At 28.2% G+C, this 6,790-nt stretch overlaps 1 non-coding gene across 1 annotated transcript; it reads right to left on the reverse strand.

The window, feature by feature from the left end:
• Positions 1-6,417: 6,417 nt before the first annotated feature.
• Positions 6,418-6,524, reverse strand: LOC139856331 (small nucleolar RNA R71). The gene has a single exon (XR_011761819.1). It is a non-coding gene; the product is annotated as a small nucleolar RNA R71 (small nucleolar RNA).
• Between the last annotated feature and the right edge of the window lie 266 nt (positions 6,525-6,790).

Consider the following 6,790-nt stretch of genomic DNA (forward strand, 5'->3'; position numbering starts at 1 on the left):
GAGGTATTCTGGTAATTTGACAAATCAAGATTGTGCCATTACAACTTCCTTCTTAGAACATTAATTATGTTCATTTCGAAATTCATACCTACGAATTCTGGACCATTATTCGTTTGATTTAAAGTCGGGAAAAGAAAACAAAAGAATAAAACTCTGAAATAAAAATGAGAGTATAAATCGTAGCAAATAAGAGAGAGCATTAACTGTGGATGTCAATGATTATAGAAAGACAAGAGCAGGGACTCCGAAAAAAAATAAGGAAAGATATAAAGCCCGATGACAACACATAAATTACAAATCGTGTATATCAACAAGTATTGCAACGTAAAGACACGGAAGAACTAAAAACACTATAAAGCCAAGAGTATAGTAAAAGTGAATAGATTCCTCCGGCGGCAGATGAAAAAGAAGAATGATAGATAGGAAAGTTAGGAGTATATCAAGAATCAGAACTGGATAAAGCATATTGACGAATACTTTAAAATACGAGTTGATGGAGAAAGAATAGAAGGTGTGAATTGCAACGAAACGAATAAGGTGGATTTATAGTGAAATATCCGACAGAGAAATCGAGATGGATTATCGCATTACATCGAAGAGGATCGTAATTTCCTTAATCGCCGAAGAATCAAATCCTATATAGATTACAAAGATTTTCTTTAATTCGGAGATCAACCGTGATGACGTTAAAAGATAAGGCAAAGCTCTATTTTCTCATTTCACTCTTTTACGATTCACTCATACGCTTCGAGAAATTGAATTATTTTATCTGTATTTCTTAATCATGATAAAATTATATGTATCAGCTTACATTCGTCATAATAACATTCTTACTGTTAGTTATGACGACCTCGATCAAATTTCGGGGACGAAATTTCTCTAACGGGTAGGTACTGTGACAACCCGGAAATTTCCGACCAAATTTAAACTTTATCTTTACATTATTCCGACACGATAAGCAAAGTTGTTAAGTTGAATCTCAAGAATTTTAAACTGTGTTCATACATTCATTTAACCTCGACCAAATTCTGACGATTTACGAACCGTTAATTAAATGGATATGATTATATATATATATATATATATATATATATATATATATATATATATATATATATATATATATATATATATATATATATATATATATATATATATATATATATATATATTATAACCTGAAATGTTAACAAAGTATTTAAATGTATAATACTTTACATGAACATATTTGTTCAATATATTTATCGGTGATATTATAAGATAATATCAAATGATTGAGTTATCTGACACATTGTGATATGATTACGAGTCTCTGTTGAGAGGTCTACTCTGACTTAGGAAACCTTTTATTTTTAACAATATTCGAAAAATGGTAAAGTGATCTTCGAGTAAGGACAAAGTGTCAAGTAGCGAGAGCTAGACAGATTGGTGGAAATTCCTGTTGATTTGCAATACATGCCTTATAATAATTTACCTCATGACTTTTGATAAGATAAATTATTTAACTTTTATATTATTGGGGAATATAGATAACTTAGAAAAATTAATATCGATGGGTTAAGTAAATTGACGTTTTACACGCTTATCTAATCTTTGAACTTTATCACACTTCACCAACAAACAGTAATTTAAAAACTTGAACACCTGTTATGAATTATATACGATTTTACTTTTAGAAAACATTTGATGATATAATGACTTCCATTATTTTAACCTTTTAACAAAATGATTCTTAAAATATGTAATGTTTTTGAAAACAAAAGTGTCATATTTATCTGACTTAGTACCAAAACGTTTTCAGTATAAAATTTTTATTATTAGAATGTTTTATAAGGAAATTTATTTACATATATAAAAATTGGAAGAACTTAATAAGAGCTTTGTATTATAAATTTAAATATATATTTTTATTGTTTCACAAAGATAAAAGTATCACTAAATAGTAATTTTGAAACGATTTTAAATGAACTTTGAGATATAAAATTTTGAGAAACTAAATATTATATTTTTAAATAAATATTTCAAACTTATATTTTGAGAGAAGAATATATGTATATACCTTACAATGTAATGAGATAAAATAATAATGTAGTCATAAAACGTTTGAATTAAAAATATACATTTTGACAAACAACGAAACATTGATTTATAGAAGCAAATGACCAAAACACTCAAATGAATAAGTTATACTTTGAGTTGGATTGTTCTTCATTGATTAAAGTCTAATTATTATTAAAAGTACATGTCGCGTAACGTAAAGTGTTAGTTTTCTAAACGTACGAACATGCGCTCGAGAAACCGAAACCGAGACACTAGTCGAGTGACAACGTACGAGACTTCAGAACAAAAATTACAAATTAACTATGTACATAAATATAATATATAATAAATTATATAAATATAAATATATATTATATAAATAAATAAAAAGTGTCGGCAGCCCTTTTAATCGTGCATATGAGCTGGCAAGTGTTACCATGCGATCGCTTAGTTTACACATACAAACCTGATAGTGCTCCAAATGAACATATATTTAGGCGCAATATCGTTCCAATATGTAATATTTTTAGTTGTAATTGTTCTATTTTTAAGTTGTAATCGTTTAAATAAATAAATGCGAAGACGAAGCACGAAGATTAAATAATTGAAGAAAAAGTGCCACTAAAACTGGAAAAGGGTCCTTAAAGCCATAGTGCACTCAAAAGCGTCCTAAAAAGTGAGTTAAAAGACTTGCGCGGATTTTGGGAGTTAAGGAAAATAATTTTTTGTGCAAATTACAAATTGCGAAACATAAAGTACAAGATATTAAAGCGTACGAAAGGACGTTCGAAAATCCGGAACTGAGGCATAAACTGAGCATCAACGTACGACTCAACGAAGCTAAAATTACAAGTTAACTATGCACAAGAATATAATATAATATATATAATTATATAAAATTATATATATATTATATTATATATTAAATAAATCGAACAGCCCACGTTTTAAATTGATGATTGAACCTTGACAGCCTGTCCATGCGATCGCATGGGAATAGGGCATCAAAGCCATGCGATCGCATGAGCCCAAATTCCTGGCCAAGTCCTATAAATAGCCATGTTTTGTGCCGAATTATTTACACATCTTTTTCTTTTCCTTCCTCTGATCAATGTAATATATATTTATATTTATAATATTAAGTTTAAATTAAGTTTAATAATAATTGGGATATTGTAAGAAATGTTTTAAGGTTTTGTAAGTCGAAACTCTGTCCGTGTAACGCTACGCGATTAATCACCACTGTAAGCTATGTTCTTCCTTTTTAAATTAATGTCTCGTAACTAAGTTATTATTATGCTTATTTGAGCCGAAGTAATTGTGATGTTGGACTAAATATTAAGATGGGGTTATTGGATTTTGTACCATAATTTGGGTTTGGACAAAAGACCGACACTTGTGAACATTAGACTATGGACTATTAATAGATGGGGGGGTATTGTATAATTAAATGACAACTCATTGGAATCTGTCGAACCTATCTTTAAATTAGTTAATCTAATAATTATTAAATGATTATGCATGTCCTATATAGTGATGTTTATACGACATCTTTTACAAATCATTTAATTTAATCAATTGGATTGGGTAATTTATTATTCATTATGGCCAAGTGAATAAATTAATGTATCATGGACTCATTATAACAGTGGTGGATTACATACAAGGGTAATTGGTGTAATTGTTAACAAAGTATTAAAACCTTGGATTACACGCAGTCGATAACCTAGTTTAATCATTAAACAAAGTATTAAAACCTTGTTACAGTTCAAATCCCCAATTAGTTGGAATATTTGACTTCGGGAATAAGGTTAATTTGACGAGCATTTTATAATTATAACCGATGAACTATTATGGATAAAAACCAGATAGGTTTCAAATAATCCAGGACAAAGGACAATTAACCCAGAGTAATAAATTAAAATCAAAATGTCAAACATCATGGTTACGGAAGTTTAAATATGCATAATTGTTTTGTTTTATTTCTCATCGTACTTTTATTTACTGTCATGTTATTTATTGTCATTTTAATTTTGTCATTTATTTTACGCACTTTAATTATTGTCATTTATCTTTACGCTTAAAATATAAAATCGACAAACCGGTCATTAAACGGTAAAACCCCCCTTTTATAATATTACTACCTATATATAATTATATATATATTATATAAATATAGTTGTTAAAAATATAGTACGTAATCACTAGCTCCCTGTGGAACGAACCGGACTTACTAAAAACTACACTACTCTACGACTAGGTACACTGCCTATAGTGTTGTAGCAAGGTTTAGGTATATCCCATTCTATATAAATAAATAAAACTTGTGTAAACGTATAATATTTCGTCGTATTTCGTAGTAAAATAATAAAGTATTTCGTACACCACCGCTGCACACATCAAGTTTTTGGCGCCGCTGCCGGGGACTCGGTGAAAAACGCTATATTAAAACCATATTTTTTTAAAAATATATTATTTCTTATTTCGTAAAAACATTTTGTTTTAAGTGTTAAAAAAATATAAAAATATAAAAAAAAAGAATAAAAGATATTTATATATATATAGTTTTAAGAACTTTATTTATAAAATTAAAAAAATACTTTTATTTTAAAGATTTTAAAATATAAGTTTATTATATTTTATATAAACTTTATATAAATATTTTCTATAATTTAAAAATCAAAATAAAAAAATTAATTATTAAAATTTAAAACGGGTCGAATCAGTTTACGAAGCCCAAAACTTTTCTGGACTTACAGGCCATGCGACCGCATGACCATATAACTTCTTATTCATGCGATCGCATGACAGAAGCTGACAGGCCACAAACCTTAGCCTTGCATTAATTACGGCAGTAGGTTAATTTTTATTATTATTATTTAAATCATTTAGGGTTTATATTTAGTAATAATATTTAGTTTTAGTTTTTAAATTTTTATTTTAAGTTTTTGTATTTATTATTTACATATATAGATTATATTTTTTTAAAATATAATATAAAAATAATATTTTTATAAAATTTATATTTTTATCATTTTAGTTATAATTTGTACTTTTTAATCGTTTAATTCGTAATTTGTATATTTATCGTTCGTAATTAATTGCAAACTTAGTTTTTGCCGTAGTTATTTTTATATTTCTAGATTTTTAGACTTTGCCGTAAAATCCCTTATGTGCTTTTTCTTTAGATTAAGATTTAGAAGCTTTAGAATTTTACGACGTCGCTTATCGCTTTAGTATTTAATAGATTTTAGTGCCTTTTAAGTAATTGCCGTTTTGGATTTAGAATTCCTTTAAGCTTTAATACCTTTAGACGTAAGTTTTAATTTTTAGTTTTTAGATTTTTAAGTTTCGACGCTTTACTTTCTTATTATTATTTTTCGACTTTTTATTTTTCGACATTTTTCTACACGCACGTTTTCTTTCTCATTTCTACGCTCTAGTTTTTAGGACATAGAATTTTCTTTATTTTCTTTAAATTTCGACGAAAAATTATTTTAAGCGATTAAATTGATAGACATCCAAATTTTCTGGTTCGTAGTAATAGTTGGATTTATTAGTGGCGAGTTGTGGGCTTCCTATTTAAAGGGTCATGGCTACCTGCTGCATCTATTGGCTATTCGAAACGTGGGCAAAATCAGAAAAGTCTATTAATTTGATAACTTTAATAATTTTTATATTTATAACTAATAGGATATTCGGTGAATGCACCGAGCAAAACGTTCACCACCTTTCATACGTTCACCACCTGTAACTCGATCAAGACATCTAGCCAATATTATCGCCATTTATTTTTCTTTAGAATCATCATCTAGCCGAACAAGTACTCTAATTCAAAATTCCGATAATTCATTTTTTGAACCCGACTTCACAATCGAGAACTCGGAGGATATTCAAAGACAATTCCAAGATCTTGAACCACTAATCATTCCTCCTGAATCACAAACCGTTAAATCAGAATCCTCTAGTGATTCGAATTCAACAAATTCAATTATGGAAGTAATAGAACCTCTAAGTATGGAAGACCGAACGAGAGCCACACGCACTGGCCAAGGTCACGCCATTATTAAGCCAGATTTTAATGCGCCAGATTATGAAATCAAAGGACAAATCCTACACATGGTAACTAATCAATGCCAATATAGTGGTACGCCAAAAGAAGATCCAAATGAACATCTTCGAACCTTTAATAGGATCTGTACTCTATTTAAAATCAGAGAAGTTGAGGATGAACATATCTATCTCATATTGTTTCCCTGGACTTTAAAGGGAGAAGCCAAAGATTGGTTAGAATCGTTACCTGAAGGGGCGATTGATACATGGGATGTTTTAGTTGAGAAATTTCTTAAAAGATTCTTTCCGGCATCTAAAGCCGTGAGACTTCAAGAAGAAATTGTTACGTTCGCGCAAAAGCCAAATGAAACATTATATGAGGCGTGGACAAGATTCGGAAAATTGTTGAGAGGATGTCCTCAGCACGGTTTAGACACTTATATATATAGTAGATAGTTGTTATGTATTACATAGTTAATAATACTTAATATAAACATATTAAAATTACATAAAATATAATTACTATACTAGTATTACTTACATTAATAATATTAAAATTAGTATTAATAATATTATTGTATATAAATGAAATTTGATATATAATATTATTATTAATATTATTATTGTCACTAATAATATTAATATTATTATAACTAGTAGTAAATTATAATGATTAATATTAATATTGTTATTATTA

This window comes from Rutidosis leptorrhynchoides, chromosome 6, assembly GCF_046630445.1.
Source record: "Rutidosis leptorrhynchoides isolate AG116_Rl617_1_P2 chromosome 6, CSIRO_AGI_Rlap_v1, whole genome shotgun sequence".
Taxonomy (NCBI): Eukaryota; Viridiplantae; Streptophyta; class Magnoliopsida; order Asterales; family Asteraceae; genus Rutidosis; species Rutidosis leptorrhynchoides.